The sequence below is a fragment of the Humulus lupulus genome, chromosome X (genome assembly GCF_963169125.1).
Source record: "Humulus lupulus chromosome X, drHumLupu1.1, whole genome shotgun sequence".
NCBI lineage: Eukaryota > Viridiplantae > Streptophyta > Magnoliopsida > Rosales > Cannabaceae > Humulus > Humulus lupulus.
In genome coordinates this window covers 195732821-195746222 of record NC_084802.1, presented here as the reverse complement: position 1 = coordinate 195746222, position 13402 = coordinate 195732821, and positions in this window count along the sequence as shown.

Genomic DNA, 13402 nt, shown 5'->3' with positions numbered 1-13402 from the left:
CATTCAATTGTTATTTCGATAGGGGTAACCAGTTACCACCTTCTTCATCTTCTTCTTCTACTTCTCAGATTAATTTTTTATTTTTCAAGTTTTTTTCTAGGTCTGGCTTAGTAACCAGTTATTAATTAGTTATTTTTTTCAATAGGGGTATTCGGTTACCATCTTCTTCTTCTCCTTCTTCTACTTCTCAGATCTATTTTTTTTTTCAAAACTAATTTTTTATTTCTAGATCTGGCTTAATAACTAGTTATCTTTTAGTTGTTATTTTGATAGGGGTAACCGATAACCACCACCCCCCCACCTTCCTCCTCCTTCTTCTTTAGTAGTTATATTATGATCTTTTTTCTTCCAAATTTGGCAGTAACCAATTACAATTCACTCGAGTACGTGACATAGCAATTAAAATTGATAGTGGTAACCGATTACCACTACATTACTAAAAAATTTAAAATTCTTTTTATAGTGGTAACCAATTATTATTTATAATGAAATTAAATGCTATATATGCATGTCTAAAAATAATCCAAAACATACATATGCATAATAAATGCAATCTAGGCATCATCATCACCACCAATAGTGAAAGCCAACTCCATCAATATAATTACAACAATAATATATGTATATATAGATTTGTATGATGTTTTATATTCGAATATATTTATATGTACATATAAAAAAAAAAATAACAATAATAACAATAATATATGTATATATATGATGGAGGAAATATATTGTATAATTAATTATATATATATATATATGTATATATATTATTAACCAAAACATAACAAAAAAAATACATTAATAAAAATATCCCTAAAAGTAATTTAAAAAATATTAATATTGAAGTTTTGTACCAAGTATATGACATATTTTAATAAAATTACAAAACTATGGGAAAAAACCCATAAAAATGTAAACAGATAAAATATGTCGTACAAAACTTAAGAAAAAAAAATAATTCACACAAACGATTAGATGGTAAAATTAAGTGGAATTTACACTACATATGGCTTTTTGTCTATGGTTTTTTATTTTATTATAGTTTTTCAAATATATGACTTTATTTCCAAGTATAATTTATCAAATATGTCATAGCTTTTTGCACAATTAAGTTGTATTATTTTCAAATAAAGTTTTATAATTTTGATGTTGTTGTTTCAACTTAACATTTTTTTAAAACATTTCACTAAAAAAAATTTCAAGCTTTTTATTTTATTGTATGCTCACTTTTTTATTTTAAATTTTATATAAAAAAAATTATTTAATAATCAAAAAAAAAATTTCAAAATATTTTTATATTCAGTTCTTATTTTAAATTTAGAAAAAAAATGATTTTACTATTTTTTTTTATTTATTTTGAAGTTATATTAAATCAGTTTCACTCCACCTAATAGTACTGTCACTATTTCGCTCTCGTCAATTAGTGTTCTATGTACTAGGAAAAAAAAATCAACAATAGTAGTATATATATACTAGTTTGGCCCTTGTGTATTTCTCAAATACGCGATCGGGTCTAGGGTACTATTTTGATCCATTTTGTCAATACACAGAGTCTGAATTGTCATTTAACAAAACACAGGGACCGATCGCGTATTCAGGAAAAATACATGGACCAAAATAATATTTTCCCATAAATATAATAAGTATAATTACATAATAATATGAGTGTAATTAAATAATGAGTTTTTTTATTATATTGTGCTTTAATGGATTATAATAAGTATTGATTTTTTTCGTCAATTAATATTATTTAAATAAAATAAGTACTAATTTTGTCTTTTTTTCTTTTCATTTATTAGGTATATGAATATAATAAATATAAGGGAAAATATCAATTTGACCCCTGTGTTTTGTTAAATGACAATTTAAAGCATGTGTTTTACAAAATGGATCAAAATGTACCATAGACCCGATTTTTGTCAAAATATTTTTAAATATAATATTTCATTATTTGTTCCTTGACCGTTTTCTCCGCTTCTGTGAACTCATCTTATTTCCAACGATAAAAAAATTGATCTTATAATTGAAAATATTTTAACAAAAATTAGGTCTAGGGTACTATTTTGATCAATTTTGTAAAACACAAGATCTGAATTGTCATTTAACAAAATATAGGGGCCAAAATGATATTTTCCCTAAATATAATTACGTAATAATAAGAGAAATAGAAGTGTAATCAAATAATGAGTTTCTTATTATTTTGTACATTATTGGATTATAATTATTTTAATCATGTAAATATATCATATAAAAATATCCATAGAATTGGCTTCTAAAATCCCAAGTTAAATAATAGAGTAGGACAAAAAAAAGAAAACAAGTGTTAGAGAAATATAAGAATGGAGATGATTACAATCAAAACTAACACAAAATATATATAATGTTAACTAATAATATTACATAAGTGAAGGAAAAAGATGAAAAGAGATTACATAACTTATTTAAATTATCATAAAGATAAGAGGTAGAAGATGAAGATCTCAAGGCTTAAACATTTGTTCTAAAAGTTATTTCCTCCCTTATAAGAACACTTTGGGAATACTCTCTAGAAATGCTTCTAAAGATTTATCAAGCCTTCTCTGATACTCAGCATAGTGGTCTAAAGATGATCATGTCATCACAAGTGTGTTTAAAGTGAGCAAAATGATCTCTATTTATAGAGTTTGAGATCACCAATTGATTTTCAAATTCCACCAACCCCCTGGGTGTTACCAATGATAAATTAGGTGTTTATGGAATTAAAGGGATGATTTAGGGGTTACTTTGGGTGTTACAATGTTCAAGGCATCAAAAAGACGCTTCAAAACTGAAACTATCATGTTACTGATTTATAACCCTAAGTAACAACTTTGGTTACAAGCTGCCAAAACATCCCAAATCTTCTCCCATTAACACTTAATTTATAATTTTTTTATAAATTAGAGGTCTCAAACTGTTAAGTGCTAGAATTAACACTTAAGAAAACCATTATTCAATCTTCTAATGTAGAAGGCTTGGATTCCATTTTTGTAAATCATGTCCCCAGCCATCTACATTAATGAGCCCCCAAAACAAAAGATGTTAGCCTGATCATTCTGATGGACTCTAACGTGTGAATCAAATGACCCAAATAACATAAATAAAAGTTCATGATAACTTAAGGATTTAGATCAATTTTGATATGACCATCGAATGATAATTATAACTCTTTAAGAATTTTCATATCAATAGTTGATATGACAATAACGGCATTTAGTAAATAGTTAAATACACATCAGGTCCAGTCCTATATAATCATTATTATATAAAGCACCTCCACTTAGATGTGGATCTACATCAGTGATTCAGATCTAGACCACATGTATTCATAATATCAGTGGACCATACAAGCATCGTTTGATTAAAGATTCCATAACTTTAATATAAATTGCGAACTATTTAATTCATCGTCTATAATCTTAATCATCTCGTACGCATACAAGATTATAGCTACATTAATGAATTAGGAATTTTCTAATATTTATTTAAATATTATTCAATAATAATTATCATTATTCATATAAAAATATTTCGTTTATAATTTTCATAAGTAACGAACTACTTTCATTGTTGCAAGGGCACCATCCCAACAATTTTCATTGCATGACTCTTGAATGGTAGTCACACATAATGGTAAATCGGTTACTGCAACAACTTTTTTCTTTATTTCTGTGTAGAACAAAACTCAGTTGTCTATATGTAACTTCATTGGTGGTGTTCCTTTGGCTATTTGATAGGAAACTTCAATCTCTGCCCTTGTTTGTTGTTTATCTTCCTTTATCAATTGCACTAAGTTGTCAAGAGAATAATTTGGTGGAATTGATATTCCACTCATTGTGTACCCTTTTTACTCATAATTTTCATTTCATTTGCTTCCAAATTGAATCAACGAAGTCGTGTTGTCCATATCTACAAATTTTGACAATAACTAAGCAATTAGTAGAGAGATAAGTTAGGGTAACTGGTTACTTTTTCATTGTATTTTCATGATTCTGATTAAGTAGTAAGGAAGGTTGATGAGCAACAAAGTACAAAGAGAACGCATGGTTGATGCCCATAAACTTTGATTTGGAAAATATGAGTATCTCATCCATTAAGGTGATTAGAAAACACACAAATTTACAACATGAAAGTGTTGACAAAAGTTTCCCTGCCAAAATATAGGTACAAAACATAATTAAGATCAAATGGAAAAATAAATAATTGTCAATAAATCAATATGCTTATGGATCTTTAAGATACTTATATTTTGTTTTAGTAGAGAAAGGGAGATCCAAAACATCCTATGGTTAAATTATATGGTGCTATATTCATACAACAATTTTAGGAGAACCTAACTAAACTATCTAAGTACATACCACAAAATACTCTTTAGTGAATGTGTTTGTGTCTATATTTGACAGAGATTCTGAAATGGATATCTAGCTTGAATAAGAAATTCAAAAATGTCCGAGACCTTATGGAGTGTCTTAATGAAATAAAGTACTATACTTCTCAAGTACACTGTACACCAATGATTTAATGTCAACCCTGTAATTATGCTATCTAGCTTAATGGGCAAGTTTTTTTCTCTTCCTCTACACCTAAGCTTCAATCCTCAAAATGTTATTCACTTAAAATAGTACTAACAAATAGAATAACACAAGTACTTGAAATTACACCCTCACTTTCAACCACAAAGAAAAACAACTCATATCATTAGAAAACATAAACTAGCCAATTATAAGGTAAAAATGGTGGTAATAAACAAATAAAGATAACAAAGATATCAACTTTTTTTATATACAATAACAATTACTCACAGAATGTGTCTAAACCATGTTTAATGGAGAAAAAAAAAAGCTTTTACACCTTACATTGCATCATTTCTATACAAGGATATGTAAACCCAACCAATTAGCTTATCAAGTTCCACGATCTTAATCTCCTAAATCTTTCACAAAAGCTAACAAAATTAGGTTCAAGCAAAGATCATCAACAACAAAAGTAAAGAGTTTTGCTACTAAGATTATATACAGAAAGCTACCTTCAGATTGTGAAAGCCAACCCAGTACTTGGTGTATAGCTCTCATCTAGCTTGAAATCCACATAAATAAAAACAAGCTAAAACAAAAACAAAAAAACTCATAAATAATTATAAACAAACCAAGCAGGGTTTGAATGAACCAATTAGATGATTAATACTTAATACATACTTGGAGCTTCACTTTCTTTTGGAATGGTGGGAGTTGATCACGAACGATTGGAGTTGCTTTAGCTTATGATTAGAGAGTCAGTGGAGCTTTAGGGGGTTGCCGAATGTGGTTACTCTTGATCGGATCTTCATGGTTGGTAGCTATTTTATGATATCAGTTTTTTATTAGGTTTCTAAGATGAATTTGCCCCTGGTTTGCTTATCGATTTTTGGTTTTGAATTTGTTTTTTCTTGTTTCGGTAGTTACTTATTTTTGTCCATAATTTTTAAACTTTTTAATTTTTTTTTTATAAAATTTGAGAAAAGTATAATCCCCATATTTTTACAAACTATAACTGTAAAATTCATATTTCTTAAAAATTCTCCAAAAGAAAAAGAATTTGAGAAAGCTACCTATATATTCTTCATATATTCAAAATTAAATACAAGTTTTAGCTTACTAAAAATATTTTATGAGTAAATTAAGAATTATAAAACTTATTTCAATTTAAAAAATAGTTTCTCAAAAACATTTTTTTAGGAAAAGATGAAAAAAAACCTAGCTTTTCCAAGAAATATTTTATATTTTTTACCAAACACTTCCAAAAATACTTTTTAATTTTATGTAACATCCCAAAATATACATGACCAAAATTATGCAGAAAATTAAAAGCTTTTACTTTTAGTTCATCTTATCGAAAATCCATATAAAAAAAAACTTTTAAAAGATCGTGTGCGCACACTTTTAGTTTAGCAAACTGAAATACAAGTAGTTATCCAAAGAGTTATAATATAGCAGTTATCCCAAAAGTCATATCGAGTTTTCAACTTTATCTTTTCAAAATGGTGATCCATCAAAATCATCCTCACGTCGGGCCACATGTACATATCCGCAAGCAGACTCCGACACTCCCCGTTCCATCTTGCTCTTACATACAACATGAATAACTAGGTAAGCAACAAAGTTTGGTAAGAATAGCCTTACAACACAAGTATACTAAACCCTGATCATGGGTTGACCTAAGGTAGTTACCACTACCGGTCACTAGAGTATTGGATAAATTCGAATCCTATCACACAATTTTCTCAAATAATAGTTGTTATCCTTGTTTTCCCCCTTGAACACGTGGCATGACGCAATGGGTCTATGAGCTCCTTTGAAGAGATTCGGGCCCATCCTGAGCCAGATGAATAAGGAAGTAGAAAGTTCTAAAGGCCCAATCATCAATAAGTCCAACAACATCTGATAGGCGCGACCATGACAAGGGAACCGGGCCCAAGATGTAGGCCCAACTCACCTTCCCGGTCCCAACCTATCCATATCCTCCGGGATGCGGGAAGAGGTGGCAGGCTCAGTAGTCTGGGAATACAACCTTGTCAAGAATGAACCTGAGCCCTAGTAAACGAATCAGGGTCTCGGTGAATGGACCAGAACGTTGGTAAATGAGCTCGGACCAAACGTCCAGATATGAAAGGACTGACCTTCCTAGACACACACACATTCCCAAGAAACACGGAAGTTGGTCTCCTTAACTAACCTGCAAAAGAGGTTACATAAGGAATGTACGCTGCTACTAGGAAGCAGTACTGCCACTACTCTGACAGATCCTGTCCCCAGGATCCCCTTAGAAGCCTTCACAGACTAGCCTGAGGTTATGTACTATTAACAGTTGTACGGCTTGGCCACGCCCAAGTTGGCCCAATGGGCCCTGATTAATATGTATTATTTAGCAATATCCTTTGTATTAAGCCTCCATTAGCGAGAAAACCATGATTACATCCCTATTGGGCCCGAATTAGTCTAGCCCAAGCCCCTCACACCTAAACTGCCTATAAATAGGACCAGTTGTGCACTGTAGCGAGGATCCCAGATTTTCTCTAGTAAACAATTAACTCTGCTCAAACTTGCAAAAAACTCCATTGTCAAAAGCTCTCTAAGCTCTAATACAACTAACCCGTGGACTAAGGCTCATTAACGCCCCAACCACGTAAAAACCTTGCTTGCATATTTAAATCCTTTCTGTTTAGCTCTCTTATCTTTCATAATTCTAGTTTCCGAAAAACTCGGTAAACATTTTGGTGCTTTCATTGAGAGCCAAAGGAAGCTTGAGTTGATCTCGAACATCTGCAACAATGGTGAACACCAAGCATATTGTATTTGATCCTGCTCACCAACAACAGCAAGGCAATGAAGAACCATTGCCCAATAAACCATTCCCTCAGGACCAACTTGAGGAAACACCCTATCAAGTGCCTCTGCCTGACGACTCCCAAAATTTTGAGGACGGGGCTGACTATGACGAAGGTTACTACGAAGAAGACGAAGAGAATGAAAAGGAATATTCGGATCACGAGGCTGAAGATCCTGTTGACCCTGAAGATATGAATCCCGAACAAGAGGACCCAGAAGTGGTCCGTCTGAGATAGCAAGTCCTGGATCAAGAAGCCAGGATAGCTGAACCAAAAAAGATGTCACCTGCCAGATGCAAGAGTCCCTCCTGGCTCTTCAGGCCTTCATTGCTGCCCAAGGATTGGCAGCCAATCCTCCAACCGTTCTGCCTCTAGGAACACAGCTGTCGGTCCCACCAATTAGGGCCGACATACCTTAGAACACGAGCCCGATTCCTCCTCCGGGACCACATCCCGGAGATGGCCCGTCGAATCCCGCTCAAGAAAAAGGAAAAGCCAAGATGGCTGATCCCGTGGGAAAAGAAAACACATCCCGTTCCAAAAATCGGGGCTAACCCAGGGAAATTCCCTAGGAAAGAACGGATGCATCCTATCCCAGGACGGGATCATCTGATCGATCCGCAGGGGAAGCGCCCGTAGGGTGTCAGGCCCCAGAATGTCCCTAGACAGACCGAACAGGAATGACGTTTCCATCCTAGTGCCTCCGTGAATAAAGATCACAGAGGACACATGCGCGAGGAAGATCCGGAAGCCATCAGTTTGGGAAACGATACTTCCCGGATAGACTTGCGCGACGACCTTAATGCCCGAAAGGAATAGGCCCGCAAGGAAAAGATTTGCCCGATGGGGCGACTTGAGGAATAACCTCAACGATAGGAGGAAGGAAAGAGTTCCCCTGGATGATGGAATGGCCAAAAAGTTCATGGAACAGTTGGCCACGTGATAACTTTATATTTTAGAGTTATTAATTGAGCTTTTGAACTTAAAAATATAAGTGAAATAGAGTGTTTGTGTTGTTATTATGTGGTTTTAGTCATTTCATCTTTTAATTTTGTTTATGTATGTTATTTTAATTAATGATAAATCTTGTGGGAAAATAATGGGATCATGATCTAAAAATGTGATACCTATTTTAGAAGGCAAAATGAAAGGATGCTTGAAAAGCTTAGTGAAAAATGTGCAAAGAAATTATCTTGGAGCTGAATTTTGGCACTTTGTTGTAGCATCAGTCAACTTTGCTGCAACAAAATGTGTGCAGCCAGCAACATAAAGTTTGCACACTTGGCAAGTGATTAAATGAGGTGGAGTGACTTGACTAGTGGGAGGATGAGGTGGAAAGGAGCTGGCATTTTTTTGGGAGGAAAGAGTGGTCCTCACGTGTAGAAGAAAAAGAAAAAGGTTTATACCCATTTTTGGAGCCCTAGAGAGGGAGAGAACTTTATCTTCTTCAACCTTGGAGCAGCCACCATTTTTAGAGAGAGCTTCCATTGTAGAGAGAAAAACACCCAGAAAATGAAGAAAAAGAAAAAGAAAAAATATTTTATTTGAGTGTTAGTTTTAGGTTTTGGTATTTTCTTTAGCAATTTTATTTAGGGTTTTGGCAAAAATCAAGAGGAAGAAGAAGAGGATTTTGGGGGAAAAGCTTGGAGTCCTGTGACAAACTCCATATGGGTTTTTCTTTTTATCTTTCTCTAATTTAGAATTTTGTATTTTTGCACATTTATTTATGAGTTAATTTCTATTTTGCTAGTATTATTTTCTTGACTTGAAATTGTGATTTGGTACTTTGTTGCATGAATATTTTGGTGGATGAGTTTTGTTCATTCAAGTGTGTATATTGTCTAATGCTTACTTTTGTTTGATCACCAATTGTGGGTTGATGAATTAATATTAATTCTGGAAAGGTTAATGTTAATGGACACAAACTTGAATGATGCAAGTTCTTAATTTCTTAGATTTGGATTAAAGAACCAAACCATAAACACTTTGGAAAAATGATTATGACATTTAAATTCCTAGTCAACTCTGCCCAGTTGCTATAGCATTCATTTGCAACATTGTTACCATAATTGCATTTTTAGGACAATTTAATAATTCTAGCTTGTTTTTTCTCTTAGTTTTTGTTTGTTAGTTTTGTTTACTTTTCATTAATTTAGTTTAATCTCATTGTTATATTTTCATCGAAACCAATTTGTGAGTAATTAGTTTTGAGAATTAATTTCCAATTTCCAATGCTTATGGAGACGATACTTAACTTATCACTTTATTACTTGTTTGACGACTGTGTACACTTGCACACACTTAGGAAAATTTGCAACACCGCGTTAAAGAAGGTCACAGACCGCTTGGTCGTAAACAATAAGGAGGAGGCTCCGATTCCGAAGAGGAGGGAAATGAGCCATGCACTAAACACATCTTGGATATGGTACTGCCGAAAGGGTTCAAAATGAAGAACTTACCCGCCTACACCAGGAACGCAGACCCCAGGGATCACTTGTCTTGCTATAACTGCCTGATGACTGTAGCTCATGTCTGCGACAACGAAAAATGCATGTGTTTCTCGATCACTCTGGCTGGACCCGCGAAAGAGTGGTGGAAGAGACTTAAACCAAGATCAATCCAATCCTGGTCCGGATTGTAATCGGCATTCCGTAAACAATTTGTGGCCGCCATGAAGATGGACATGCAGATTAGTGCACTGGCTAATGTCAAGCAACATTCCACCAAAACCCTTAGGGCTTATATCCAGCGCTTTATGGAGGAAGCCTAAAAAACCAAGGTGGATGACGAACATCGCCTGGTTGCTCTCCAGTCCGGGATCAGAGCTGGATCCCCCTCTGAGATGATATGTAGCGCAGCAAGGCGGCCACCCTGGAAGAATTCATCTGGGGGCACAAGGTTTTATCAATTGGGAGGAGGCCCGAATCCAAGCTTTTGGGTGGCAGTCGAAAACCTAGTTGAGTGCCCAGACCTTTCCCGGATACGGGGTGCAATACCCCACAAACCATTATCTGGCACCCCTAGCGGCGCCCAGATCCGCTGGTACCCATGGGATGACATTCGTGACCCGACGGTCTATGGTTCCACTTCAATGGGGTACGCACCGGCTCAATCTGCCCCATTCTCCGGGTACAACATGGCGCCAGTCGGGTACAACATTGCTCCCGGAGGAGCCCAACCGTCTCAAGTCAGGGGAACGGAGGCAAGCGTGAACCTTTCCCAGGGAAAGATATCGGGCAAAGGGCAGAACCGGCCCGAACCCCCCAAAAAGGGAAAAAGGGGTTACGAACCCCAATACACAGAATATACCAACCTGGTGGACACTAGGGAGAATATATACCTGGTGACGGGCAGTACAGTCCATTACCGAAAGCCAGCCCCCATGTTCAAAAGGGGAAAGAACTCGAGATACACTAGCAAAAGGTGTGCATATCACAAGGATGTGGGTCATACGACCGAAGAGTGTCGTCAACTCAAGGACGAGATTGAAAATCTGATCAAGTTGGGGCATCTCCACCAATGGGTCAGAATGCCAGTGGGGGTCCCGGGACCGCCAGCAGCTCCCGGACAACCTACGGCCCCAGGTGCACTTGGATCATACCGACCTCCCCAGGGAGGGTACGCTCCAGGTCCGGGAGCACAGGCCCCTCAGGGGGCCTCGATTGTGCAGGCACTCGGGCCCAGAATACCATATCCTCCTGGAACCGCGCCTCCGCGGATAGATGGTCACGTGGCCACCATATCAGGAGGGCCGCATCTGGGAGGACCGTCCCGGAATGATCATAAATGCTACCTTAGCGAACTCAACCATGAGGTATGCGCCTTGGTCCAAACTCCGGCCCAACGCCCGAAGCTGATGAACTTGCCAATCACTTTCACGGAAGAGGACGCCCGGAACGTCCACTTCCTGCATCATGATCCCTTGGTCATCGATACCCAAATCGCCAAAAAAAATGGTATCCAGAGTGTTGGTGGATGATGAGAGCTCTGTCAATGTGCTGTTCAAGCCAGCCTTCACTACAATTGGCTTGACCGAGGAAGATCTGGCCTAATGCCCAATGCAAATCTATGGCTTCAATGGGGACTCATTGCTCCCGATGGGGAAGATTCAAATGCCCGTAATGTTGGGGAGCGAGATTCAGGGCTCTTTCAAGTTTTGCACGTTCGTAGTGGTGGATTTCCCCACCGCTTACAATGTTATCTTCGGCCATCCTGCACTGGTCAACTTCAGTGCCATCACCTCCATCCGCCACCTCTGCATGAAATTCCCATGCGATAATGGAGGGGTGGGAGCTGTCCGGGGAGATCATAAGAGCGCCTGGAAGTGTTATCACATCTCCACTCGACGATTTACATGGTCTGTGAAGAGCCTCTTGAAGAAGAGAATGCTGGTCCCATTCCACCCCTACCACCAGCACGGAGGGTGATCCAAAAGGAAGATGAATTGGATCTGCGAATAGGAGTGGACAGGGCACTAGAACCCATGGAGGAGGTAAAAGAGGTGTGCATTAGTGACAGTGACCCGACTAGAGTTATCCGGGTCGAAAGGAACCTGAATTCAGAGGTCAGGCTGCCATTATTGCCCAGGTCAGAGAGAACCAGGATATGTTGGCCTGGTATTACTCGGATATGACTGGAATTGACCGCAACGTCATATGTCACACCCTGAACATTGACGTGAATGCAACTCCAGTCCGGCAGAAGCGAAGACCTCTAGGGGCGGAGAGGGCAAAGGCCCTCAGATTAGACGTTGAGAAGTTTTCCTCAATCAACTTCATTCAGGAGGCCTTGTATCCTATTTGGCTGGCCAATCCAGTGTTGGTACCAAAACCGAACGGGACGTGGAGGACTTGCATCGACTTCACCGACCTTAACAAGACCTGTTCGAAAGATTGTTTCCCTCTGCCCTAGATCGACCAGATGATAGATGCAACGTCCGGGTATGAAATATTGAGTTTCATGGATGCCTATTCCGGCTACAACCAGATCTCAATGCACGTAGCGGACCAGGAACACACCAACTTCCAAACAGACAAAGGTGTGTACTGCTACATTGGCATGCCCTTCTGGCTCAAGAACGCCGAAGTCACTTAGTAAAGGCTGGTGAACACGATGTTCCAGACCCAATTGGGAAAGAATATGGAGGTCTACATAGACGACATGCTGGCCAAGTCCACAGCCTCAGAGGGACACACGGATGATCTGGCAGAGCCGTTTGCCATCATTCGGAAGTATGCAATGAAGCTGAACCCCAAAAAATGCACATTTGGCGTGGCATCCAAGAAATTCCTGGGCTTCATAGTAAGCTCGAGAGGAATAGAAGCCAACCCGGACAAGATCAAAGCATTGATTGAAATTCCTTCGCCACGGAAGCACAAAAATGTTCAGAGCTTGACGGGAAGAATAACGACCCTAAGCCGCTTCGTCTCGAAGTTCATGGACAAGTGCATCCCGTTCTTCAATATTCTTCGCGGAAGCTAGAGGTTCGAATGGACGACCGAGTGTGAAGAGGCCTTCCAGAAGTTGAAGGAACATCTGGCCCAAGCGCCAATCTTGTCGAAATCAGTGGATGGGGAATCGTTATACTTATTTCTGGCCGTGTCGGAACACGCTGTCAGCGCCGCGTTAGTGCGGGAAGGGGAAAGGTCCAGCTCCCGCTCTATTACGTAAGCAAAAGGTTGCTAGGCCCAGAGTCTAGATACCCGTTAATCGAAAAACTAACATTTTTCTTACTGATCGCGTCTAGGAAGCTGAGACCTTACTTTCAGGCCCACGCCATTAAGGTATTGACGAACCATCCCCTACGACAAGTATTACAGAAGCCCAAATCATCGGGAAGACTCTTGAAGTGGGCCATGAAGCTTAGTCAGTTTGACATAGCATATGTTCCCAGGATTTCCATCAAGGGGTAGGCCCTGACCGACTTCATTGTGGAATGCACCGAGATCACCGAAGATGAAGAACTCGTCAACCCTGTCATGCCTCTATGGAAGGTCTTCGTAGATGAAGCCTCGA